The sequence below is a fragment of the Leopardus geoffroyi genome, chromosome D1 (assembly GCF_018350155.1).
Source record: "Leopardus geoffroyi isolate Oge1 chromosome D1, O.geoffroyi_Oge1_pat1.0, whole genome shotgun sequence".
Classification (NCBI taxonomy): Eukaryota; Metazoa; Chordata; class Mammalia; order Carnivora; family Felidae; genus Leopardus; species Leopardus geoffroyi.
The window spans coordinates 44,514,295-44,529,591 of NC_059329.1; positions in this window are offsets into that span (position 1 = coordinate 44,514,295).

Below are 15,297 nucleotides of genomic sequence, written 5' to 3' on the forward strand. Positions count from 1 at the left end.
ACCCTTGCCTCTTGGTTCCAAGCACTTACATTCAATCTTTATTTCAAAACCCAAAATGTGAAGATGGGGAGAATGGGAAGAATCAGCATTTACTACCTGGGAGGCACTGTGCTATTATGTACTTGATATAATTATCTCATTTAATCCCCCCAACACCATGCTGCTGGTATTAATACTCCCATTTGAGAAAATAAATGAGGCTCATTGAGTTAAAGTAACTTTTTCCTGAGATCACAGCTAAGATTCAAAACCAATCTGCCCAGAGCTTGAGTTCTCATTATCTTTGATGCTACTTCTTTGACTTTTATTAGCCTCTGAAGAGTGTCAGCAGAATCACCTCTCTTCCTTGCCCCTCCTGGAGGCTGACTGTGCCCCCTCCCCTTTCCTCCTCACCACTGCACTCCCTCCCTACCAACAACTCCCTTTTTTCTTATGTTCCCAGAGGTTTTCAAGAACCCTCTCTTTCCTACCACTATCCCCAAGAACCCAAAGAGTTCATTCTTACTGCTACATGGGGTTGTGCTCTTTTAGAGGTCAACTTAAGGGGTGGCCCAAACTAAAACACATCGAATCATTTTTTTGAAAAAAGCTAATAGCTAATGAGTGTCAATTTTGTGTGATGTCACTAACACAGGTTTCTAGATAATTTTTATTAAGTATAATGAGTACATAAAAGAGTATATATCATAAGTATAAACTGAGCACATAGATAAAACCAGCACTTCAGAAACCCCCCTCATGCTTCCTTTCAGTCTCTGCCTCCCCCAAAGATTAACACTTTTCTGACTTCTAACATCCCAGATTGGTTTGTCTCTTTCTGTTACTTTTATAAATAGAATAATACAGTTTATACTGTTTCTTGTCTGACATCTGTCTCTCAATACCATGTCTGTGAAATTCATCCCCATTGTTAGAGCACTTATAGAGGGATCATTCTTATTGCTTCTCTTGATTTGCTTAGTTTTCTACTCTCAGAAATTATGAAAATGCTTTACTTGTGAAATAGAAATTTCTACTTACCAAATGTGCAATATTTGATAGATTATATAGATTTTTTCTTTTTAATTTTTAATATTAGACTTTTTTCCAGCTTCATTTAGAAATACTTAACAAGTAAAAATTGCATATATTTTAGCTGCAAAATGTGATGTTTTGATATACATGTATGTTATGAAATGATTATCAAAATCAAGGTAATTGGCATATCCATAACCTCACATAGTTAAGATTTTTGTGTGCGTGTGATGAGAACACTTAAGATCAACTGTCTGAGCAAATTTCAAGTGTACAGTGCTGTGTTATTAACTACAGTCATCATACTGTACTTTAGTCTCCAGAACTTATTCATCCCACATTATTGAACCTTTGTACCCTTTGACCAATATCTCCTCATTACCCTTGCCACCCCCCGCCCCGCCAGCTGTTGGCAACCACTGTTTGCTTTTATAAATTCAACATTTTTAGATTCCACATATAAGTGAGATCATACAGTATTTGTCTTTCTGTGTCTGGCTTATTTTGCTGAGCATAATGTCCTCCAGGTTTATACATGTTGCAAATAGCAGCATTTCCCTTTTTTTTTTTTAAAGGCTAAATAATATTCCCTTATATTTTACATTTTCCTTAATGAGTTATATAGTTAGAAAGTGATGAACAAAAATTTCACTTTTTAAATATTCACTTACTTGTTCAAAGATCATTAATCAAAAGCTTACTCTGTGCTGGAAAAACAGTATATATATTTTTAATCCTGTAGCTGTTTTATTGTCACTATTTTGACCTGGGAAGCACTCTGATTCTGTGTTAATAAATATAAACATTTATATCATAATTATACTAGTACCAATAAATTATTGGTGAGAAATGATTCTTAATGATTCTACAAACCCAAATTAATTCCTTGATCAGTTTCCCATATAGCACACTTAAAATATTTCCAACTTTTCATGTGAATAAAAGTACTGAAATTAAAAAAAAGAGAATCTCACATGAAATACTGTCTTAAGACAGAAGAAGTTTTAAAGTTTATAGCTAGTTAGGACTTATAGATCATTTGATCCAATATTTTTCAAACATTTTTTAATCCAACCAACACTTAGTGATTGTGTGACCACAGGCAAGTCAACTGACCTGTAAAGTGTAGATTACTCGTACCCCAGAAAGTACTACTACTCAGATTACCTTGTATGATGTTCATACAAATTCCAAGTAATATGTTTGACATATAGTAGGGACTCAACTTTGTATATGTTTTAAATATGAGTAGGTAGTTGTGCCTCTATGACCAACTTCAAGCAAGTGGCTATGTTAACTAGTTAAAAGCAGAGAAGCAGCATGGCTATGCTATAAAGGAAATCTGTCTTCATTTCTGAATACCTGTGTTCTATTACTACCCTCTCCTTTTCCTACCCAAGGAATTTCAAGACTTAACATTTGGAGCCTCATTGTTCTTAACTGTTCAATGAGGATGTTTTGTATACATATATCTTACGGGATTGTTGTAGTAACATTCTGCATGCAGAGGTGCTTTATAAAATAAAACACTTTTTAAATCCAAATGATTTGTTTTACTACAGAAAAGACTATGGAAAAGCATTGTGGCATTACTAAGGAGAGAAGCCACGCTTGTTTTAGTTTGAATCTTAATATCTGCACATTATGGAGAATCTATAATATGCCAGTCACTGCTAAGCACTTTACAAACACATTCACTGGCTCACTAAATCCTCACAACAACGAGGATTTAGAATCGCTCGCGTTTTCACTGAGGAAATTGAAATTCACAGAAATTAAGTACCTTGTCTAAGGCCACTTGGCAATGAGTAGGACCAACGCACAAGGCCAGGTCTGTCTGGCTCCAAGGCTCATGCTTTTTGCACCACGTGGTACTGCCTCAGCAATGTGAAATAACAGATGCTGCCCACATTAAAATTACATGGAGTTGTGGTAAGCAGATCGGCATGGGCTGTGTGAAGTGGGTGGGACAGATGCTGAAACTAGGCAGAAGTATGTGTACTGTCTGAAGGGAACCAGGACAAACAATCAAATAATGTACTTATGGGGGAAAAAATCTGTTGCTCTCAAAATGTTAAAACATTTTGTTTAAATAGAATCATCATTTTCCTGTAATGAGGAGCACCAGAGATAGTGAAATACGATTAGTGAGGCAATCAGGAATGCTGTTTCAAGTTACAGTATGCCCGGTCTCAGGAAAACCCCGTAAGTATACTGTGACCTTTAAATGGGCCTCATTTAGATGTGACCCTTCAGTACATTAATGTCCCTTTTGGCAGTATTCTTAAATTGCTTATAAAAATGTCATACCGCTTGTTAAAAGAAACATGTAGGAGATTTTAAACCCTAATATGGCTAATTTGGTCATAGAACACTTCAGGGGGAAAAAGATGTTTGATTGGGAAATAATGTTCTTTCTTTTTTAATTGTGAGCAGAACAACTATAACAACTCTGTTAATCTAATGAAGGTTGAATGTCATGGGAGCAGAAAACCTAGGCGGTTTTGTCTTTCCTACCTAGTTATAAAATTCTTCCTGAAAATATAAAAATGGAAACTTTAAAAAGGAAATAAAACCACAGGGATCCTTTAGTAAAACTTGTGTTGTATTTCCCAAGCAAATATTTGGAGAAGCTCATTTCCTTTTCTCTTCTAAACTTCACTCAGCCCTTTTGTGTTTTTACCGATCACAAGCATAATGCATTCTTACTGTAAATGCTTTAAATGATATCACAGTTATATAGAACAAATGTTATCATCTAAACATAAACACTGTGCTTTGATGAACATTCTTCTGCATGTATCTACTGAGTCTCTTTCTCGTGAACACACACACACATACACATATTCATACATAATCCTATATAATTGGAATCAGACATATGTAACATTTCATTAATCTTTTTTGCAAGTTTCCATGGATATGTTTCCAAGTTTTCTATTATCATGTTTAGTGGCTGCTTAGCATTTTCACTGTATGAATTCATGAAGCATATATATGTATATATACATATATATATGTACAGTTTAAATATTTTATTTCAAATTTTTATTTAAAATCTAATTAATGTATGATGTCATATTGGTTTCTGGAGTACAATTTAGTGATTCATCACTTACATACAACACCCAGTGCTCATCACAAGTGCCCTCCTTAATGCCCATAGCCCATCTAGCCCATCCCCCACCCACCTCCCTCTATGAAGTACTGTTAAGAGGCATATTAATAGTACTGATTACATACCCTGAAATCAGAGTCAGCCGCTTCTGTCAATGCAAAGTCCCTTTCCTCATAGTTTTTAAGGTTCCTGCTTATAAAATGAGGTGTTTGAAGTAGATGACTTAGCTAACACTGTATGGAACAGTATGGAACATACTTCTTCTATGCCCTACCTTGAATTGTTCTTTCCAGTTTTGTGTGCCCCTGTCTTCCCACACCTCGCAGAATGGTACCATGAGAACACACAAAGGAGAGAGAGGGAGAGGAAGAGGGAGAAGCAGTAGCAAGGTTGGGAATTCTTCACTTGAGAATCAAGAGAGGTTTTTTTTGGAGGAGAGCTTTAAAAAGATGAACTTGACTTTGAAGAACTGGTAGTACTGAACATGCGGCATGCTGTGGAAAAATGTATTCAAAAAGTCAGGGAACAGCACAAATATGAGCACTGAGACAGGACAAAGCACACAATCGAGGCTGATATAACCCTACTTAGAGGAAAGTGACAATAAGGAAGTTAGGTTCATATTATGGTGGAAATTTCTAAATTGTAGGAGTTGTGAGGTTGGGAAGGAGACAGGTAGGTGATGAGAATTTTTGAAGGCTTTAGGTGGGAGATAAAATTGTAAGGGCAAAAGGATTTCTCTTACCTCTGTTCACCTGTTGTTTTTGAATGGTTCAGAAGAGGAGAGTTAGTAGATCAGAAAGACCAGTTGGGAGGTTGTAGGACCTGAGTCTTGTTAGCAGCACTGGGATGGGCAGGCTGCAGGATTGAAGCACCATGCAGTCAGACTCTAATAGCATGGCCTCTAGGACCACACTGCCTGGTTTGAATCTTTTCTCCAGGGTTCAGTAAGTATGTGAGTTCAGGGAGTTACTTAAACTTTGTTTCAGTGTCTTCACGTGAAAAATGAAGATAATGCTATTAACTACATTCATGGGAGTATTAAGAGGGTTAAATAGGGGCGCCCGAGTGGCTCAGTTGGTTAAGCATCCGACTTGGGCCCAGGTCATGATTTCATGGTTCAGGAGTTCAAGCCCTGCGTCGGGCTCTGTGCTGACAGCTCGGAGCCTGGAGCCTGCTTCGGATTCTGTGTCTCCCTCGCTTTCTGCTCCTCCTCCACTTGCGCTCTGTCTCTCTATCTCTCTCTAAAATAAATAAACATTAAAAAAAGAGGTTTAAATATGTTAATATTTGCATATAGCAAGCACTACCTTTTTGGCAGAGGAAGTGTAAAGATGTGATGAAGGAGACATTTCAGAAATAGAGTTAGTGGGACATTTAGGGAAAAAGATTTGATGCTACAAGATAAAAGAAAGATGATTCCAGCATTTCTAATCTGGGTTACTGAGAAGATATTAGAAAGAGAGCTGAGGAATGAGAGGGCAGGTTTGCAGAGGGAAATCGTATCTGATTTATGCTAGGTGGATTTTAAGGTACCTAAAGGATATTCACATAAAACCTACAGCTTGAGATTTGAGACATTATTGTACATAGGAACCCAAGGAGAGCTGTAAATTTTGGAGTCATGAACTTCATATATTATGGGGGTGATTTTTGGCTTTGGACATGATTGAATGAAAATTCTAGGCTTAAAGAGATGGAGGGCATGCATCCATTCAACAAATAGGTGTTGGAGGTATCTAATAGGTGCATGGCAGTTTATAATTTTAACATTGGTCTAAGGTAACAAGGATTGATTTGACACACAACTTCAAATCGTCTGTTATTACCTCCAGGAAACCTTGATGATCCACTGTTTCTGATACTAAACTAACCTGTAGTATAATTTCCAAATGATGATTTTCCAACTGGGCTGCATAAAACAATGACAAACGCTCTACTTAATAAGCCTCAAAGCAATTAAGACACACATATCAGAGAATTTTATTGCATTTAATCATCAGAGAAATAAACAAAAATGTACTGTGATGAGTAAATGAATTTGATAAATCAATTATAAGTTAATTTCTAGAACAGATTTTGAAGGCTATAGAACTCTGATATGGCATGGTTGTAGGTTGTTAAGTTCTGACAGAATGAGAGAAAAATAATGGGAAAGGTACTTGGCTGGGATCTAGAAAAACTAGGTGTTTGTTTGGGCTCTCCAAATAATTTCATGACTGGTCAAATTGTTATACTTCCTTGAACCTTAATTTCCTTGTCAAATTACACTAAAAATAACATTTGTGATACTGTGATGAAAATAAGTATGATATTGCATGTAGAAATTATTTCATTGTCTGCTAATCAGTTTTGCTGACACATGCAGGGACCAGGTAGGGTGGGTCATTGGTGTTTGTGGCAAAGAAAGTGGGCCCAGGTGCCAAGAAATCTCATCACAGTTCACTTCCACTTTGATGTGTTAAATTTACTATGTCAAGGTCTGGACCTTAGCCCTGCAGGCTCAATACAGAGGGGACAGATCTATTTCTTAGTGATAGACTTATGTATACAAGTGAATAAAACAGGAAAGAAAACAATACCAATGTTCTAATTTATAAAATGACATAATAATCAGTGAGAATTGAATATGAAGTAGAAGTTCTGTCATATTCTCTTCCTGGGAAGACTTTCATGAGACAGATGTTAATAATGCCATTTTAGGGGTGCCTGAGTGTCTCAGTCATTTGAGCATCTGATTGATTTCAACTCAGGTCAGGATGCCAGGGTTGAGGGATGGAGCCCCACATTGAGCCCTGCATAGAACTACACACTGAGCATGGAGCCTGCTTAAGATTCATTTTCTCTCTCTCTCTCTCTCTCTCTCTCTCTCTCTCTCTCTCTCTTTCTTTCTCTCTCTCTCTCTCCCTCTCCCTCTTTCCCGCTCCCTCTCTCTCTCCCTCTCCCTCCCTCTCCCCCTCCCCCTCCCCCACTCATGCACACTCTCTCTCTCTCTCAAAAAAAGTTTTAAAGTACCAAATTTAAAGTACTAAGTTAAAAACAGGAATTACATAAGTGTAACTGTATAGCATTATACACTGACCTGTTGCAAGCATCTAGAGAAGGTCTTGTCTTTTCTTGATTAAAGTTCCTACTCCTTGGATGGCAGTTAAGTGGTCATGGCCCAAAGCTCACCTATGTGATTCTCCCTTTCTAGTCTTTAGTGACTGATTAAACACCATTCTAAAAGTCCCATCTTTAATATGTTACTATAGTCAAGCAAGTTATAGTTAATCCCATTGGCTGGTGAGCCACTACCACTAGAGCTTTGATTTCTCTGATATGATCAAGATGGCATTGATTCCACAGGTTTCTTCTCAAAGGAACATCTTATTTTCAGTTTCTTTAGGAGAAATTCATTTTGCTCTACTACCACCACCCCTGCACTCTCCCCGTTAGCAAAAAGTTTTCATTTATACCCAGTGACACTATGAAATCCTAGGAAGCAGAATGAGACTAGAAGTGTTTCCAATAGAACTTTCTTCAATGATGGTAATATTCTATAATCTTGTGTGGTACAATACAGTAGCCACTAGCCATATGTCGCTATTGAGCCTTTCAAATGTAGCTAGTGTAACTGAAGAGCTGAATTTAAATTTCATTTGATTTTAATTTAAATATAAATAGTTACATAGAGCTAGTGGCTACCATGTTAGACACCAAAGGTAGAGTGTCAATTCCCAAACTCCCTGAATCAGAAAAGTGAGTAGGTCCCAGGCATTTGTGTTTTAGAGAAAAAGCTTTCTAGAGAATTCTGATGCACAGCCACCTTTGGAAACTTTTTAAGAGAAAGTAGAGAAGGCTAATCCTGCCCTCGATCTTTCTACCTGTTTGGCTTTGGACAAATAATTGATCTGATTTTCAGCTGCTTTCGTGTAGAAGGGAAACTTGCCTAGGGGTCATTATATGTGTTAGTTAAATTAATACTTGTAAAAAATTGTTAGGTTAAAATTCTTGGTGAGTCCTAAAGTTTCTAGCACAGTAGAAGATGCTAAATAAATGACTGAATGAATGATTAAAACTATGGCAGGAGAAAATCTCTAATAACACATTTCTTAGTTGTTCATAAGGATCATCTAATAATAATACTTACAGCTGAAAATCATTAACCAATTAGTATATGTGACCTAATATGCTAAATACTTGTTTTACTCTGTGTGGTAGATATTTTACAGGTGTGGTGTGTAAGATTCAGAGATGTTAAATTTTTTACCCAAAATTTTTTACCCAAGACTACATAGCTAACAAGTGGCTGGGAAGGGGATCAAATTCGTATTTGAATCCAATATCCCATGTACTTGAACAATAAACTCTTCTTCAATTTCAAAATGGCAGTAGCTTTTCTTCCAGTGAAATTCTAAAGCAGAGCAATAGAAGAAGCAGCACTCAGGGCCTTCAACTGCTCATACCCTGAATGATTTGAAGTGGCCATCAAAGTGAAGAGACTGGGTGGATCAAAATCAGAGAGGTTTGACAGGAACCTCATGTAAGAGCGGAGTGGATTTGGGGGTGGGGCACCAGCAAGCTCTGGAGGGGAGTACCAGACTTAAAGAGGCCCCAAGCACCTGCTTACCTCAGCCCAAGGTAACTTCTCTACCCAATTCTTAGTTTTAGCTAAGATATCTGAAATATAATGCTGTGACAGATTTTTTCTCTGTATTTAAATTTTATTTTATTTTATTTTTTATTTTTTAAAATTTACATCCAAGTTAGTTAGCATATAGTGCAACAATGATTTCAGGAGTGGATTCCTTAGTGCCCCTTACCCATTTAGCCCATCCCCTCTCCCACAACCCCTCTAGTAACCCTCAGTTTATTCTCCATATTTCAGAGTCTCTTCTGTTTTGTCCCCCTCCCTGTTTTTATATTATTTTTGTTTCCCTTCCCTTATGTTCATCTGTTTTGTCTCTTAAAGTCCTCATATGAGGGAAGTCATATGATTTTTTTCTTTCTCTGACTAATTTCACTTAGCATAATACCCTCCAGTTCCATCCACGTAGTTGCAAATGGCAAGATTTCATTCTTTTTGATTGCCGACTAATACTCCATTGTGTGTGTGTGTGTGTGTGTGTGTATATATATATATATATATATATATATATATATATATACCACACCTTCTTTATCCATTCATCCATTGATGGACATTTGGGCTCTATCCATACTTTGGCTATTGTTGATAGTGCTGCTATAAACATGCGGGTGCATGTGTCCCTTTGAAACACCACACCTATATCCCATTGGTAAATGCCTAGTAGTACACATTTTCCAAAAGTCCAAATTTTCCTAAAGCTCAAACTCACAATTTTGACATTAGATTTTTTACGTAATTGGGTTTTGTTCCTTCTCAAAAATTTCCAGTGTCCTCTACCAGACTTCCTTTTCTGTTAAATACCACTTTACCATACATTATATATACACACATACATTGTAAAATTTTGACCAGGTTTCTCTATGCTTAAGTAGCAGTTACAAGGGACTAACCCATCTAATCCTAACTTCTTGCCAGTCTCTACAGTAGAGGTGTAAAAACTAATTACTCAGTTTTCCATTCCTTCCACGGAGGAGTAATCATATCACAGTGGCCCAAGTGATAAAAGTAGAAGTCTGGTTTAGATGCTCCCTTGGCCCTTTTATCCTTCATCACAATTTTACCCTTGGTGGTTGGAAGTGGAGAAGTCATCTTGAGAGAAGAGCCAGGGAATAGGAGATCTAGTGGTCTCACCCTTCTAACCCATGGAACTAAGGTCAGCAAACCCCTGCCTCAGACATACTTGTTTTGAGGCTAAAAGCAGCCTTTTGTTGGAGCATCTGACTCTTGATTTTGGCTCAGGTCATGATCTCGGGGTTTCATGAGTTTGAGCCCCACGTCCAGCTGTGTGCTGACAGTGAGGACCCTGCTTGGGATTCTCTCTCTCCCCCTTCCTCTTTATCCCTCCCCTACTTAAGCTGTCTCTGTCTCTGTCTCTAAAAATAAATAAACTTTAAAAATTAATAAAAAAATAAAATAAGCCTGTTTTTTCTCTGTAATGAGGTTTCTAATATGTACAGTTAAAAGGAACTCTAACCAATATAACTGGCTTTATAACATGAATTGGGGTATTTTTCTTTTTCAGTGATCTGTAATTACTGATCATTGTAATTATTCATATTTTTTTTAAAAAAAAAAGAAAGAGCACACACATGAGCAGGGGATGGACAGAGAGAGAGGGAGAGCAAGGATCCCAAGCAGACTCCATGCTGTCAGTGTGGAGCTCAGTGTGGGGCTGGACCTCATGAATCTGAGCAGGTATCAAGAGTCAGTTGCTTAACCAACTGAGTCACCCAGCTGCCCCGGAATTATGTATATTTTAAAGTTAGGTCTTAGCTGTGAAACCATCTGATCCTATTGTCTTTTATGTGTTTGTATGTTTGTTTGCTTGTTTGTTCATTTTGGGTGGTCTTTTTTTTTTATTTTTATCTTTTAAAAAATTTCAGTAGAGTTGATAAACGATGTTACGTTAGCTACTAATGTACAACATAGTGTTTCCACAAGTTTATACATTGTGCTATGTTCACTGTAAGTGTACCTATCATCTGTCCCCATATGTAGCTATTACAATATCACTATGTTCTTATGCTGTTCCTTTCATCCCTATGACTTATTCATCCGATAACTGGAAGCCTGTATCTCCCACTCCCTTTCACCCATTATCCATCCCCCCCCACACCTCCGCCCTGGTAACTATCACTTTGTTCTCTGTATTTATAGTCTGATTCTGCTTTTTTGTTTATTCATTTGTTTTTGTGTTTTAGATTCCGCTTATGAGTAAAATATTATGGTATTTGTCTTTGTCACTCTGACATATTTCACTTAGCATAATACCCTCTATGTCCATCCATGTTGTTTCAAATGGCACCATATCGTACTTTTGTATGGCTGCAAAATATTCCTGTGTGTGTGTGTGTGTGTGTGTGTGTGTGTGTGTACACACAGGACATCTTATCCATTTGTCTATTTTTTTTTAATTTTTAATGTTTATTTTTGAGAGAGAGACAGAAAGAGACAGAGCATGAGCAGGGGAGGGGCAGAGAGAGACACTGAACTGGAATCAGACTTAGGCTTCATGCTGTCAGGACAAAGCCCTATATGAGGCTCGAACTCACGAATTATGAGATCATGACCTGAGCCGAAGTTGGAGGCCCAACCAAGTGAGCCACCCAGGCACCCCCATTTGTCTATTGTTGGATACTTAAGTTGCTTCCATATCTTGGCTATTGTAAATAACAATGGATAAATATAGTGGTGCATATATTTTTGAGTTAGTGTTTTCACTTTCTTTGGATAAATACCCAATAGTGGGATCATACGGAATTTCTGTTTTTAGTGTTAAAAACTAAACTTTCATACTGTTTTCCACCGTGGTTGTACCCATTTGCATTCCCACCAACAGTGCAAGAGGGTTCCTTTTTCTTCACATTCTCACAAACATTTGTTATTGCTTGTGTTTTGACTTTAGTTATTCAGACAGGTATAAGGTGATATCTCATTGTGGTTTTGATTTGCATTTTCTGATGATTAGTGATATTAAGCATTTTTTTCTTCTGTCTATTGACCATCTTTAAGTCTACTTTGGAAAAATGGCTATTCAGGTTCTTTGCCTATTCTATAATCAGATTGTTTGTTTTTCTTGTTTTGAGTTGTATAAGTTCTTTATATATTTTGGATATTAACCCCTTACCAGATATATCATTTGCAAATACCTTCTCCCATTTAGTAGGCTGCCTTTTCATTTTGTTAATGGTTTTCTTTGCTGTGCAATTTTTATGTAGTCCCAGTAGTTTATTTTTGCTTTTGTTTCCCTTGCCTTAGGAGACACATATAGAAAATCATTGATACAGCCAGCATCAGAGAAATTACTGCCTGTGTTCTCTTCTAGGGTTTTTATGGTTTCAGGTCTCACACTTAGATCTTTAATCCATTTTGATTTATTTTTGTGTCTGGTGTTAAAAGATAGTCCAGTGTCATTCTTTTACATGTAAATGTCCAGTTTCCCCAGCACCATTTATTGAAGAGACTGTCTTTCGCCTATCATATACACTTTCCTCTTTTGTCCTAGATTAACTGACCATATATTCATGGATTTATTTTTGGGCTCTTTATTCTGTCTCACTGATCTATGTGTCTATTTTTGTGCCAGTACCATACTGTTTTGGTCACTATAGCTTTGTAGTACATCTTGAAATTTAGAATTGTGATCCAGAAATTGTGATCTAGAATGCATCTTTGTTTTTCTTCCCCAAGATTGCTTTGGTTATTTAGGGTCCTTTGTGGTTCCATAAAAATTTTAGGATTATTTGTTCTAGTTTTGTGAAAAATACTGTTTGTATTTTGATAGGGGTTTCATTGAATCCATAGGTTACTTTGGATTATATGGACATTTTAACAATATTAATTCTTCTAATACATGAGCATGGAATATCTTTCCATTTGTGTTGTCTGCAATTTCTTTCAGTGTTTTCAGTTTTCAGAGTACAGGTCTTTCACCTCTTTGGTTAAATTTGTTTGGGGTATTTTATTCTTTTTGGTGCAATTATAATTAGTGTTGTTGGTTTTTTTCCCTCTTACTTTCTCTTACTTTTTCTCTCTTTACTTTCTCTCTTACTTCATTATTAATGTATAGAAACACTACCTATTTCTGAGTATTAATTTTGTGTCCTGCAACTTTACTGAAATTATTTATTACTTCTAGTAGATTTTTAGTGGAGTCTTTAGGATTTTCTATGTATAGTATATCTGCAAATAGTGACAGTTTAACTTCTTTACCAATATGGATTACTCTTATTTATTTTTCTGAAAGCATTGCTGTGGCTAGAACTTCTAGTATTATGTTAAATAAAAGTGGTGAGAGTGAACACCTTGTCTTGTTCATAATCTTAGAGAAAATGCTCTCAGTTTTTCACCGCTGCATATGATGTTAACTGTGGGTTTTCATATATAATTATGAATGAGGTATATTAAGGTATATTCCCTCTAACTCCACTTTGTTGAGAGTTTTTATCATGAATGATTGTTGCATTTTGTCAAATGCTTTCTCTACATCCATTGAGATGATCAAATGATTTACATCCTTTATTTTGTTGATATGATGTATCGCATTAGTTGTTTGCAAATATCGAATCAGTCTTGCATCCCCAGAATAAATCCCACTTGATCTTTTCAGTGTATTGTGTGTGGTTTGCTAACATTCTGTGAGGGTTTTTGCAGCTATGTTCATCAGGGATATTGGCCTGTAGTTTTCTTTTTTTGTGTTATCTTTGGTTTTTGTATCAGGATAATGCTGACTTTGTAGAATCTATTTGGAAGCTTTCCTACCTCTTCTATTTTTTGGAGTGGTTTGAGGAGAGTAGGTATTAGCTCTTTAAATGTTTGATAAAATTCAACTGTAAATCCATCTTGTCCTGAACTCCTATTTTTCTCATACCTTTTTCATACCAATTCAATTTTGTAATTTGTAATAGGTCTATTCAAATTTTCTATTTCTTCCTGGTTCAGTTTTGGAACATTGTATATTTCTGAGAATTTATCTATTTTCTTCTAGGTTGCCCAATTTGTTGACATATAGTTTTTCATATTATTCTCTTACAATCCTTTGTATTTCTGTGGTATCAGTTGTCATTTGTCCTCTTGTATTTCTGATTTTGTTTGAGTTCTCTCTCTCTCTCTCTCTCTCTCTCTCTCTCTCTCTTTCTCTTTCATGAGTCTGGCTACAGGTTTATTAATTTTGTTGATCTTTTTAAAGCTCTGATTTCATTTTTTTTCCTATTGTTACTTAGTCATTTATTTTTGCTCTGACCTTTATTATTTCCTTCCTTCATTTCCTACCTTCTACTGACCTCAGGGCTATTGTCTTTTCTCTTTTTGGTAATTGGTTGATTCAAATTATGTATTGTTGTTGTTTTTGTTTTTATAACATACTCAGGAAGTTATCAATTTTTATAGATTTGAAATTTTTGCTGAAGAGTTGCACATAATATTCTTTTTTACAGCATCATGCTATTTATATATAAATTTATACACATTTGTATTTTATATAATTTAATAATACATTGCTTTGGCATATATACATATGTGGTTAAATTATTGTGAAAAGAAAAGAAAATATACAGAAAAATCAGAGAAGCAATTAACATCAATGGAAGAGCAACTGCAGGTAAGCAGGAGAATGCAAGAAGTAGTAAACCAGGTCCTTAATATTATTGATAATATTACATTTTTAAAATGAGTGGTTAGTAAAAATAAAATGAGTGGTTAGTACATATGTTTTGGTCTACTATACTTCATACTGTATATAAAATACAGTTTTATTTACATATGAATTTTTCTTTTTTTTCATTTTTTAAATTTTATTTAAATCCAAGGTAGTTAGCATATAGTGTAATAATGATTTCAGGAGTAGAATTTAGTGATTCATCACTTACATATAACACCCAGTGCTCATCCCAACAAGTGTCCTTCTTAATGCCCATTGCCCATTTAGCCCACATACCCAACATCCCACCAGCAACCCTCAGTTTGTTCTCTTTATTTTAGTTTTTCATGGTTTGTCTCCCTCTTTGTTTTTATCTCATTTTTGCTTCCCTTCCTCTATGTTCATCTGTTTTGTTTCTTAAATTCCACATATGCAGGTAATATTCTTATTTACACTTTCCTCATTTTTATACTTCTAGATATATTTTTTTTCTTATTTCTAATTTTAACTGCTTTCACTCTTTCACTATTTTGCTTAGTCAAATCTTATCTATTGTCAAATGACAACTCTGGAATTTATTTTTCTAATGTATTTTCTATTAGTTTTAAGTGTTATTAGTTCTTTTACCCTACTTACATTTTGCATAATTTTAATTGTTTTATCTTGTAAATTAGTGATATAAATATTAAATTTATTGACTTTTATATTTTATTCCTTAATAATGAAGACATTTAAGGTATGTATGGTTTTCTTTTTTTTTTTTTTTTTTCAACGTTTATTTATTTTTGGGACAGAGAGAGACAGAGCATGAACGGGGGAGGGGCAAAGAGAGAGGGAGACACAGAATCGGAAACAGGCTCCAGGCTCCGAGCCATCAGCCCAGAGCCTGACACG